General features: G+C 42.8%; 1 long non-coding RNA gene across 2 annotated transcripts in view; it reads left to right on the top strand.

Annotated features, from left to right (window-relative positions):
• LOC148001856 (uncharacterized) overlaps positions 1-13,669 on the top strand; it is a 93,883-nt gene that overhangs the window by 67,501 nt on the left and 12,713 nt on the right. The window contains exons 4-5 of one of the 2 annotated variants that reach the window (XR_015635750.1): positions 2,668-2,899; positions 3,637-3,799. The exons of the other annotated variant lie outside the window; for it this stretch is intronic. This is a non-coding gene — a long non-coding RNA (uncharacterized LOC148001856). The remainder of the gene's footprint in view (positions 1-2,667; positions 2,900-3,636; positions 3,800-13,669) is intronic. 2 annotated transcript variants of the gene reach the window in all.

Below are 13,669 nucleotides of genomic sequence, written 5' to 3' on the forward strand. Positions count from 1 at the left end.
ATACAGAGTTAGTAATAAAGAAATGAGGGCTCACTAAGTGAGCATCATCAAAATGTGAAATGTTAAGTGGGAAATCAGATGACCAAAGTTTCAAATGGCATTGATCTTCAGAACTTCTGTGTAGATGCCCTGTGCTGCCAGACATCATAAATCACACCCAGCAATAATGATGAAAAAGGAATTAGATGAAGACCCTTATGGGTGAAGGACTCATTAATATGATGTCATTGTTGGATATTGGCTGTCTTCCAAATCTAGTTCTCCAATCAGGAACTACTGGAAGGTAATGGACACTTTAAGAGGTAGGAAGGCTTTTAGTTCAGAGGACATACTCTCTCTCAAGGAAGAGAGAGGGGTTCTGGTCTCTGTTTCTTTATCTCATCTGCCTCCTCCACTCATGGATACACTGTATCACCATAGGTCCCAAGAAAATGGGACCAATTGTTTATCATTTAAAATCTCCAAACAGTTATTCAAAATAAAACTTTTCATTGTATAAATTGATTTCCTGACTAACACAGGGAAAACTAGTGATACATGCTAGACTGCAGTTTAAATACACACACACACACACACACACACACACACACACACACATGTAATTACTATATTATATAAATTGTGCATATAGACAATATGTGTCTGTATACATACATATATAATACATTCTGTACATTATAATACATAATGCATTATATAGTATATACACATCTATAACACACATACAGAAATATTGTCTTTCTCTACATTTATATATAATATATAAATTATTAATAATATATTGTAATAATATATGCAAATGTATTATATAACAATATGTTAATAGAATATCTATATGTTATATAAGATATATAAAATATGCTGTATAAATTTATTATATATCATATATAGGGAGAATGCATGAAGTTACTGTTCTACTTTTGGATTGGTAACTTCGTTTTCAGCAGAAATACATTACTAAGCATCTTATTTCTCTAAAATCGATGTGCTTTTTTATTCGTGTAAATGCATACTGAGTGTCTAAAGTAAGGCCACATTCCAAGGATCATTTTTGTCTCCCCATGCCTTAGAAGATTCTAACTGCCATGGTTTTCTTCCAGAAGAGAGACAAACGTGCTTCGTAAAAGGTATTTTTCGTAGTCCTAAGGGTACACTGTTGTGTTAGACCCTGGTTCTACCTCCCAGCCCCATCCTCCCAGAAATAAGACTTAGATTCGAATTGTATTTCCAAATGCCTTGGCTGTCTCTGCCGCACACTTACCTGTGCAACCTAGCATGTGTGCACACATTGTGTTGCTTCCTGTGTTACCTTGGTGATTGCAGATAAGTATTGGATACCCTGGCTCACTCTTTGGCTCTAACTGGGAGTCGTTGTGACTTTCTCCATCATTTAGGAAACTGTGGCAGGCTAACTTATTAGCTTGAAAGCAGAACATAGGTCAAATCCGAGAAAAGACTCCATTCTGTAAATGGACTCTTAGGCTACCCTGCGACAGTTCCAAACCCTGACATGAATAGGTTCACAGGTTGGGCAGCATGCTTCACATCTAACCTAAGTCCACATTAAGGGCTAGTAAACTAGCCAACAGGACAATCTGACCTATGGCCAGCGTCTGTAGAGAGAAACTCACAACAGTAGTTGAAGATTTGAAGACTTTCAGCAAGGAAATGAATCCACAATAGCCCTGTGCAGCTTGAAAACACGAGAGCACGCAGTACGTGAACTCTACAAAGAAAATAACGGTGAACAGTGATTACTCATCCCCATTCCAAATATCTGCGCATTTTCCTTTAGCATTACAAAATCAGGAAGAACAAAATAATACGGCTTACGTAACTTCTGAGAGCTCTGTCTTAACACTTCCCGCACAGACCTGAGCAATGAGTTCATTTCTATCCCCGTCAAGATGGATGCTCAAAATCCATGTATAATAATCTCTAATAATTCATAAGATCCAGAGGGATCACAGCACGGCGCTGTCAGACTGGCCTCAGAGGCTACACTCTCAAAGATGGAGGGCAGAAAGCAACCCTAGCCTGAGGATACCCCTTCGATGAGGAGAGCTGAGAGACTGTGTCTCAACTAAAGTCCTGGTCAGTGGGTAACCAAAGAGAAAAGTAGTTTTAATACAGCAAGACATCTGACGCACAGACTTACACTATCTGTGGTCCCTCTAGAGGCCAGAGTATCAAAGAGCGGTGTGGGCCAGAGTTTATTCCTACTGCAATTATTACTAGGCTTCAGTTGTCCCTGTGTCTCAGAAATGAACTTCATAATGTCTCACCATGGTGGGTTAGAGGTTGTGTATGCATGGGAGGTAACCTCTCATGGGGTCTGCATAATGACTCTACACAGGTCCTCATGGACCTCGGTGAATGAAGTTTCCTTGCTAATTTCCCAGGACCATGAAGCTTTCAATAGTATATGTTGTCCTCCTCTACTCCCAGCTTCCTGCTCTTTTTGTTCAAGTTCTCTGGAAGCTTCTTCTCGGTATTGAATAATTGCTTGTGAGGGTGTCTTGCCCCAGATCAAACAGTGTTTCCTCAGGGGCTTCCCAGACTCTTCAGAATAAATGTGGGGGAGGGGGCCTGCTTGCTAGTCCTTCTGCCTCAAGCTGATCATGCTTTTCTTTCACAATTTTCTTCACATTTAAATTTCACTTGTAGAACCCACCGCCTCATCAAACACTGACCACTGATGTACAAGCAGCAGAGGGTGCTTGATCCACTGCCTGGTGGGTAGCACAGCTACTGGCATAGAGAAAAAACTGAGCTATTGTGAAACAGATACCTAAAACAGCCATTCACAACCCAATTGTGTAGATGAGAAAAGTGAAGGGAACCTCACACACTCAGAGACTGACATCCAGCCAAAGGCCAAAGAGCTGCCAGCCAATGGGTGAGTCCAGAATGTGGTCTGAAAATAGGCTCTTATTTTGCTTTTTCCAATTGAATTTAGCAACACTTTGGTAGAGAAAACCCTCTTCTGTGGCTGTTTGTCTATAAGTTCATGTTGGGATCCTGTGATGTGTAAGATTTTAATATCTGTGGGGGTATACTTAGGCACTCAGTAAATGTAAGATACATTTAAAAAGGTGAGAATGGGGGCTAGAGAGGTGGCCCAGTGGTTGCTCTATGAGGGGTCAGAGTTGGAATTCAAGCTCCCATATCAGGCATTTCACAAATAGCTGTAACACCAGCTCCAGGGATCCCACAACATCTTTTGGTCTCAGTGAACATGTATGTGTGTGTGTGCCCACATACACACACACCACACCACCACCACCCCCCTCTCTCTCTCTCAAATTAAAAAATAGTGCTACAGTAATGACCTGGCTGGCAAAGTATGACCGCTCATACAGTAGTGGTACAAACATCATGAGAGTAGGCAACTATGTTCTGCTTTGATTTAAGGCTCAGTCCAAGGAATCGAACCGATCTATGTCACAATTATCAGGACTAAAGGCCTGTGGGTAGGCAGACAGACCCTTGACACCTCATCAGAGGTTAGGAGAAGCTTCTTTTGTAGTAGATGTTGATTAACAGAGATTCATACCTGGTCACCGTTCAGAGAAGGGACTTCAGAGAATTCAGCCATAGAAGGGATATCTGTACCACAGCTCCTTCTTCCCTCAGGGATCACTGAGGAAGAGAGGTTCAGAATGATTGTAAGAAACAGAGGCAATGGATGAGACTACAAGGAAAGTATTTTCCAGACACAAACTTCCAGCACTTGTGACCATATGCAGAAGACCTTTGCAAGTTCAAGGCAGTCAGAACACCATCATGAAATGGGGAGGTAAGCATGAAGCCCACACTGAGCTGAGGAACTATTGGTAATCGACAGCTATTTAAACCCTGATTGGTCAATAATGCTCCAGGAGAGGGTATAGTGGTTTGAATGAGAATGGTTCCCATAGACTAATATATTTGAATACTTGGCCCCTAAAAGATAGAACTATTTGGAAAGGACTAGGAGGTGTGGTTGTTTTGGATGAAGTAAGTCATTGGGAGTGGGTTTTGTGGTTTTAAAAACCCAAGCCATTCTCAATTAGAGTGCGCTCTCTCTCTCTCTCTCTCTCTCTCTCTCTCTCTCTCTCTCTCTCTCTCTCCACATCTGCTATTGATCCGAATGCCATTCCTGCCTGCCTGCCGTCATGCTCCCTGCCATGGTGATCACAGACTCTGTAACTTCTGGAATTCTAGCCTCTGGAACTATCACCCCAAGTTAAATGCTTTCTTCATGAGTTGCCTTAGTCATAGAATCTTAGCAGAGCACTAAAAACGTAGCTAAAGCAGGTGGCCAAGCATATATGTGCAGCACTAATGGGTCTTGATGAGTTACAAAAAGAAAACTTGGGTGGCTCTGGAATGGGGGAGTGGCCTTGGGAGGGGCTGGGAGAGGAGGTGAATATGATCAAAATGCAGTATGTGTAATTCTCAAAGAATCAAGAAATATTTTAAAAATAAATCTTTAGAGGGGGAAGGAAGGAAGGAGAAAGAAAAGTAGGAAGGTAGGTAGGTAGGTAGGTATAGAAGGAGGAAGGGAGAGAATGGAAAGGGAACAACTCTTCATCTTTAGTGATGAAAGACATCATTTCAGGTGGGAATCGTAGTTCTAACAATGTTGCCCAGATAGAACTATCTGGCTCTGTCCCACCAGCCACGCTTGGAAGAGAACATGACTTTAACAAATGCAGGTAGAGAGTCCCAAGTTGATGACTAGGTGACACATCTCCAGATTCATAGGTCCTGAGCACATGGGAGTTTAACAGGCCCATAAATATTAGACACTATCTCTCCTGAGCTCTGACAGCTCCTGCATCCATTCGTCTCAGTGCTTTGCTGCTTCTCTGTACATGGAGGAGTTTTCCAGCAGTGTTTTATGGCCCACTTAAATTGCCATTCACGTCCATAGGCCATAGAGGGGAAAGGGAAGGGAGGATTATAGAATGACCTACTCAGTGCTATAAATGCCCAGCACTGATTGAGTTCTCTTCTTTGTACCATCCGTCTTGTCCTGGGACCTCGACAGATGCTGAAAAGGGTACATTAACTTCTTCATGTCATGGGAGGATAAGGTGCTGGGAGAGGATTTCCAAGATTCTTCTCGCTAGAGGGCTCCTCTCTGGAGAGGGGGACAGATTCAAGTTACCTCAGAACCTAGCATAGAAATTCCCACAAGTTAGTAACTTAATAAAATTATGTTAGACAAATAAACTAATAACTCACTTCTATGACACCATTGAATAAGTCTAGAACATTCTTCCTCAGAAACATGTCACAAAGTACTCAGCTCTGGCCAGCAGCCTCTGTAGGGCTACCCCAGTTCTCCAGTGTAGGCTACCCCAGTTCTCCAGTGTAGGCTACCCCAGTTCTCCAGTGTAGGCTACCCCAGTTCTCCAGTGTAGGCTACCCCAGTTCTCCAGTGTAGGCTACCCCACTGATCCAGTGTATCAGAGTCTAAAATCTTCTAAAAGAGTCTTTGCTGTGATCCATCAGGGTAGCTGAAGGGTTATTGTTCTAACCCTAATGATGGTTACAAGCAAACCCACTAAATATAATATCTGCTTCAGAAATGAACTTTGGCCCTTGAAATACCGATCACATGATCACTTGGAGGCTCACTTCAGATAAGGCTTAGATTCTGTTTATCTCTTCCCAGTGAATGAACCCTTTTATCAAGTCATCTACAGCTTCCTGTGCCTAGCTTTAGCTGAGAACAGAAGCTAGAAACTCAAACACAAGAGCAACAAATAATGAGGCAACTGTGGTGGCTTGAATGTGCTTGGCCCATGGGAAGTGGCACTAGTAGGAGGTGTGGCTTTGTTGGAGGAAGTGCATCACTGTGGGCATGGGCTTTGAGGTCCCACGCTCAAGCTCTATCCAGTGGGGAAGAATGCCCTCTTGGCTGCCTACGGAAGCAAGTCTCTTTCTGCCTGCCTTATCAGATCGAGATGCTGTTTCCCTGGATGCTGCCAGGCTTCCTGCTGTGATGATAATAGACTGAACCTCTGAAACTGTAAGCCACCCCAATTAAAAATTGTTCTTTATAAAAATTGCCTTGGTCATGGTGTCTGCTCACAATAATGAAACCCTGACTAAGACAGAAGTGACATTACTGATTTAGACATTGTCGTTAATCTCCCACAATACACGGAAAACTTTAACCGTGTCACCTGCATCTCCTTCTACCTTATTCATTGTTTCTCCAATCATTGTTCACTGGATTGTCACAAGGATATAAAAGTTGTTCTCTTTGGTGATACAGAGGAGGGCCCATTGTTCCAAAGAGCTCTAGCTCTATGCCCAGAAATGGAGTATCATTTTTGAAGCAACACTTATTGAACTACAGTGATTCTAGTCAAGAAGGACCATCATCTGCCTCCATGGCCAATTATTATAAGAACCAAATTTATTCATTCAATGTGTGTAGTGCATGTATATATATGCACCACATGTGTGCGGCTACCCATAGATGCCTGAATAGGATATCAAATTTCCTATAACAGGAGGTTCAAATAGTTGTGGGCTGCCACATAGAACACAAATTCCTATCCTCTGCCAGAAGAACACAGAACAAGTACTCCTAACTGCTGAGCCATCTTGCCAGCTCCATAAGAATAGAATGTAGTGAAGAAATGGTGGTCTTCTGCTTCTATGTCATTGACAGGACATGTGTTTTGGATGTAGGGATGGGAGACAGAGAGGAAGTTACCGTGTGGCTACAGCAACTGTTCCTTGGACACCTAGGAACAGTGACCTTCAGTTTTCCAAAGGTCCCCATGTCAACAGTTATGCTTTCATGTGTCCTTAACAATTTGTTTTTGACAAATGAGTTGCTGCTGTTGTGGTGGTGGTGAGTGTTCTCTTATTTGTAAAGGTTTCCAAACCCCTTCATAACCCATTTAGCCTAATTCCTGGCCCAAAGCCCTGCCAGTCTCTTGGGGCTGCCACAACAGAAAAGAGAGTAATCAAGTAATCTCGAATAGACAAGCATTCTCCCCCAGTTCTGTAGGCTGCAGATTTTTCCTTTTTTTTTTTTTTTTTTTTTCGGAGCTGGGGACCGAACCCAGGGCCTTGCACTTGCTAGGCAAGCACTCTACCACTGAGCTAAATCCCCAACCCTAGGCTTGAGATTTGTAAACCAAAGTGTCAGTGCACGGTGTTCCCCCTGCTCTGGGGAAGCCAGAACTCCTCCTCTTCTAGTTTAGGTGGTGGCAGCCCCCTCCACATTCCTTCACTCGTGACTGTCTACCTCTAAATGCAGCCTCTTTCCTCACATGGCCTCCGTGTGCATCTTCTGTGTCTCCATGTCTGAGATTCCCTTTCTTTCTCCCATAAACACACCAGTCACTGAGGTTACAGTCCCCATCTAGCATGTGCTCCCTCCCTTTAACTGGATCATTTCTTCAGACACATTATTTCCAGGTGAGTCCCATTCTCAGTTAAGAGGCTAAAATGTGAGCATACTATCTTGAAGGAGATAAATTATTTCTTTATAACCCAGGGCACAGAACATGCCATGGCTGAGACCGATATGACATGCAGAGTTGTCGTGCTTACTGTAATCCAGAAGCACTGTGGGGTGAGCATGTTGATGTACATATACTTGTAACACTAGTAGTCCCAATGCTGAGGCAGGGGGATTACATGAATTCAAGGTCAACCTGGGCTAAATAGAAAGACTCTATCTCAAAAAATCAAACAAATAAATGAACAAAAGTTAACAAAGCAAGAACAAAGGAATGTTAGCAGCTGAGCAGTCAGTGTATCAGAAAACACCATGGCTGTATCATTGTTACACAGAACCCAATTAAAAGTTAGCATAGGGCTGGGAAGATGGCTCAACAGGTATGAGGGCTTGCTGTGCAAGCTTGTAGACATGAGATCGAATTTCCAGAATCCACAAAAAATTATCTATGGCTCATGTGCTTATACTTACATCATTGATGGGTAGAGATGGACAGATCCTGGGAACTTACTGGCCAAAATGTCAAGCTGCCGTTCAATAAGAGACCCTGTCGTAAAAGGATAGGCTAGCCAGCAGGCGAGATGGCCCAGCAGGCAAAGAAAGGTGCTTGCCACCAAGTCTAATGACCTAAATTCCATCCTTAGGACACATATAGTGGAAGGACAGAAGGGATTCATCCAAGTTGCCCTTAGACATGCACATGCATGCTGTGGCACACATGTATGTGGGCACACACAATGAATGGATGGATAAAATGTATACACTTAAAAATAATAGAGCAGAGGACAATAGAGGAAGGCAGCAGATGTCCTCTGGCCTCCACTTGGCATTGTCCACACACATGCATGTACCCCTACAATACACACACTCACATCAATATATCAAGAAAGATCTACTCTGACTACTGGAAACACTAGACCCTGAGGGCTATCAGATTTTAACCACACCATTTGTCCAGAGCCTACATTCCTCCACTTGCTCCTTTTCTCTCTGCCTCTGTCAGCATAAAAGCCCCACAGGAGCAGAAATGTCTGCTTTGTTCGTTTCTGTCTGCTCAAAGCTTTACTCATGTCCTGGTACACTGGACACATTCAACACGAACCTTCTCAGTAGAAGACTAAAGGCGAACGCTAACAAGGGAATCCATTGAATGCCTTTCCTATTGTCTTCATGGATTCCTAGGGTCTTAAACTGGTCCATCCCCTGCATCTTTCTTAACCTACCCAGTGGTAGAAATGGATGCCCTTCAAACATAGCTTTCCTAGGTAGTTAGACCAAAAAAACAAATAGACAAACATAAACAGACAAGAACAAAGAAATATTTGTAGCTAAGTGGCCAGTGTACCAGAGAACATCATGGCTGTGCCATTCACTTACACAAAGACCAATTAAAAGTGAGCATAGGGTTGAAAAGATAGATGAAAGGGTACAAGGGCTTGCTGTGTAAACATGTTGGTCCTTTTACCAACAATACCTATTTTTAAAGAGCTGCTCATTTATATATCTGGTCATTTAATGGTTTAGAATAATCCTCAATACAAATGAAATAAAAACACTCTAACATTATAGAATGATTAAAATGTGCAAGTATCAAAAGGTGAGAGAATTCCTGCCACCATAGTGTGGTTGACTAATTCATTGATGAACTGGTCAAGTGCTTAAGCCTTGTTGGTCACAATGACGATATATCATAAAGGAAAGAGAAGAGAAGAAAAAGGAAATCATAGTAGACAAGAGGCATCTACGAGAAGCAGAGGCCAAAGCAGAAAAGATGGCGGAGACTGGTAATAATGAGGGAGACAGTGAAAAGTGAGGTGGTGGCAAAGGGCACAAGAAATCCGTGGGAGGCAAATAGAGGACTTCCCAGGAGCCAGACATCGAATACTGCTTTCTGCCTCATTCTCTCTGGGGAAATCCATCAGGCCAGCTCCTTAGAATAATTGAGTTAGTTAACAAAATAATGGCAGTTCAAGTCCAGCACCATAGTGAACACCCAGAATCCCAGGTCGTAGGAGTCTGAGCCAGGAGGATTGCCATAATCACAAGGCCAGTTAGGGCTACATAGTGAGTTCCAGGCTAGCCTGGTTCACAAGTGTGAAATGAAAGCAGGTTTCATTATGGTGTTTTCATTCACATTTGTCACTGTGGTTTGTCTTTATCTGCCCCTCCCCCACTGCCCATTCCTGCTCATCTCTCTTGCCTTCAAGGTTTCTTTTTGCCCTTCTATCTAGGGGTCCCACTTTACATTTCACACATTCCACTCCATTCTCTTCCTCTCTCTTCTGCTAGGATTTCTTTCTTCCTTCTCACAGTCCTCTTCCTTCTTTCGCATCCTTCATAATGGAATTGTATTCAGTCATAGGATGATGAAATTGAAATTGATAGCACTGGGATCATTATGGTCAGTGAAAGAAGCTGTACATGAAAGGATGAAGAGTCTAGATGTAAGTGTGTGTGTGTGTCTGTGTGTGTGCATACACGTGCATGTGTAGGGGAGGGGGTTTGCACATGTGCTTATGGCTTTGTGTTTTATAGACTTGTGTGAGTGTGTGTGAGCGTAAGTGTGTGTGTTTCATCCTTCTGCAGTTCCAGTATGTATACAACCTTCTAACTCAGGCCCCAAATCTGAAAGACTTGACATATGATTCTGGGCTCTCAGTTTCTAGAACTAAAACCTAATCGTCTCAGCTTGGCTGTTGTAGGACCCAAGCCAGTCTGCAGCAGCTGGTTATGCAGTAGATTGTCAAGGTGACCTCTCAGGCTCTCATGTTTACACAGTAAGCACCATACCTACTGAGCCGTCTCCCCAGCCCCATGATTGGCATGCTTTATTTTCACCATTTACTGTTGGCTCGAATGGTGCCCAACATTGGAAAAAAAAAAACATTTCACGTTTTCACAGAGTCATCTTTTTTCTCAGAATTACTTTCTGTTCCTGGCTTCATCAGTTGGGGACTATAACAGGCCACAGTGACTACAGAGCAGTTCTGAGATCCATTACCGCCTAATCAGCCGAATTGTTTCCAACTTAATTATAATCTCTTTATTGACATAAATCATATTTTGTAGGTTAGCTAGTGCTTATGGAGGTATGTGTTTGAATATCAATTAACGTTGATTAACACTGTGAAGGTGTCGGTTGAAGCCCTTTTAACTCAAGTGCTTATAGAAGAATTATCTTGCCTGTTTAGAAATGCTCAAAATCGAGAAAACAGAGTGGTTTTGAGGCATTCTCTGAAGAGACAAGGTAAATGTTACATGCTTCCATATTCTGTACGGCACCATTGGGTTTGATGGACAGAGAAACCATACAAACAGGCCGGAGCACTGTCTGTATGGATTTATGACTATGTGATTCTTGGGTCAAAATACAGTTAGGTAGAAATAAAAATCATGCTGTATGATAAAATGAAAACAGTTCTAACATCATTTTGCTGGTGAAAATTGCTGTGTTTATAGAAAGATAAAGAGAGGGGGATATGTCCTATGGAGGTGTAGTCAGGTTCAGGCTGAGGCAACTCTCCCCATGGGGAGGGGATTCAAGAGGGTAGTAGAGGTAGGGGGAGAGAGAGAGAAAGGGGGAAAGAGAGAGAGAGAATAGAGAAGTAGAGGCCAGCCATGAGCACATGGAAAGAGAGGGGAAGGAAATGGAGAGAGAGGGGGAAAGAAAATGGGGAGAGAGAGGGAAAGGGAATGGGGGAGAGTGGGAGCAAGAAGTCAAGAGCAAAGTGAGAAAAGGGGGGCAAGCAGCCCCTTTTATAGTGAGTCAGGCATACCTGGCTGTTGCTAGGTAACTGTGGGGTGGAGCTTAGACAAAATGCTAACAAAGATGCTTTCCCACCTCTCTATAAAGCTATCTAAAGTTAAAAGTATGAATCAAAACTCCATGAATACACCCAGTAGACTACACATCCTCCCTTGGCAGCATGGTGTCCCACAAGCGAGGGCGGCTGTCTTCATTTACTTCTTTACTGTGATCAAACAGTGACCACAAACAACTGTAGAGGAAAGAGTTCATGTCAGCTCACAAGGTATAGTCCATCACCAAGGGAAGCCAAGATAGAATCCAGGAGGCAGAAACTGAAGCAGAACTCATGGAGGAATCCTGCCTGCTGTCTTGCTCCCCTTTGTTTGCGAAGTTTGCTTTCTTATATAACCCAAGACTACCTGCTCAAGGGAGGCTCTGCCCAAAGCAGCCAGATCCTCTACCACAACCATTCATCAAGAAGCTGCCTCCCAGGTCAATCTGATGGGGGCAACTTCTCAACTGAGTTCACTTTTTCCATGTGACTCCAGGTGCTTCTCCAGTTGCTTATGTGGCTGCTCGGGTCTTCTGGTCCTCGCTGCTGCCTAGCATCTCCAAAATGTCAGACTGCACATCATACTGGGGGGACCAAATGAAAATCTCTACTTCAGGGACAAACACACATTGCTTTTACACTGTTGTAAAGCCCCAGTATTACAGATGAACTACTGTCAACTAGGGGATACCTGTATATTTTAATTTACTTCATGTTTTTAATTTTTCTACAAAGAGAAGAACAAATATATAATGTATGCTGATGTCAGTATTAAAAAATAGCCTTGTCGGAAGAAAAATCAACACAAGCATTGCTGTTGAACGAACACTTGCAAAGAGCAGGCCCAATGACATGGAAGGGTCAAGATTATGTATTACACACTATTGTCTGTGTGGTCAACAGTGGGTCTATATCCAGCGTTTTAATAAAGTGCTGCACTCTTCACTTTAAGGAAGTAATTATTTACAGCTGAGTAACCATGTGACTCTTCAGAGGCAAGTGCAACAGAACCCCTAAATAACAAAAATGAAAGCTGATAAAATTTTATTTTAAGACGTTATGTCACCATAAGAAAAAAGTGTCAATTCTAGTGAACATATTCATGTATTTAGTCCATCTACAATGCTGATATGAGTCACAGTAACAGTTGCAAACGCTGCCCTGTGAGAGATACATTCAGATTTAGCTCTACTTCAAGCTTAACTGCCTTTGGGGGGAGTAACCTGGAAATCCGTGCAGAGCGTTAGTCTTCAATGACCAGAATATGATGCAACATTATAGCTTAAAGAGAATCACAAGCACTCTCGCATCTTTCCTGTTATGGCAAGATTAGGAGTGTTAGCTGATGCCTGCCAAGGATCAAAGTCAATGTTAAAAACAACGCTTGGGGATAGCTCTGAGCTGTGTCATGTTCTCAGAAGTGTTTGGTGATGACATGTGGTGTTAGCAAGTGTAGGCTTTGAAGTATTGCCTGTCCAAACTCCATTAGCATGAACCCAGGGAAGGGTAAGTACCAAGACTCCTTTACACTCCATCTGAAGATAGAATGGGGCAGGGGGAAATGGGGAGGAAGAACAAACACATGAAAAGACTGTGATAAAAGACTGACCCAGGAGTAGAAGAAAGAGTAACAATGAAATATCAATGTCTTCTGGAGACTACAGAACGAAGAGCAGTCCGATTATGGACTTCAGAGTTTGTCTCACTCTGATTTGGCAGGAAGGCACATTTTATCATACAGATCAAGCAACTTAACGACTCTCGATTGCAAAGTGAAAGTAATGGTTTCCCACCAGGGTATTTTCTACTTTTTGAATGAATGAATGACTATAACAAGAAGGCAGGGAGTGAAACAGCAATCAATACTACAGAGATCAAATACTATGGGAGTCCCAAAGAGATATTCATTCCATTTGGAGGATTTCGGAGAAGGACTTGGCACATGGCCACATTTGAGGCCTTAAATGAGGGCTAACAGCTTGGAGCTAGTACAAGAGCACTTCAAGGCAAAGAAAGCTTGAGCTAAGAACCATCTCACTAAAACACGGAATACTGAATATGCCCCCAAGGAAACCAGAAAAAGGAGGCCAAAGCCACAGGGCCTCACAATGCAGGCTAGAATGTTTTCTTCATTCTGTACACTTGAGGAGTCTTTAAAGGCACCTGAGTAGGGCCATGACACACCAGGGGGCTCCTGCATTAGTAAGATTTATCTGGTAACAGTGGATGAGACTTGCTGCAGGCAGAGGAAATGAACTGTAGAAGAATCCATTAAAGGACAGGAGATGTAAATAAAAGATAAGAAGGGCTTGGGTTAGCCTGGGGACAGTGGACATGGGGAGGTGAATGAAAGTGGGACATACATCACAGGCACACCTGTCTGAGCTATGACGGA

Source organism: Rattus norvegicus, chromosome 13, assembly GCF_021556685.1.
Source record: "Rattus norvegicus strain SHRSP/BbbUtx chromosome 13, alternate assembly SHRSP_T2T, whole genome shotgun sequence".
NCBI classification, from domain to species: domain Eukaryota; kingdom Metazoa; phylum Chordata; class Mammalia; order Rodentia; family Muridae; genus Rattus; species Rattus norvegicus.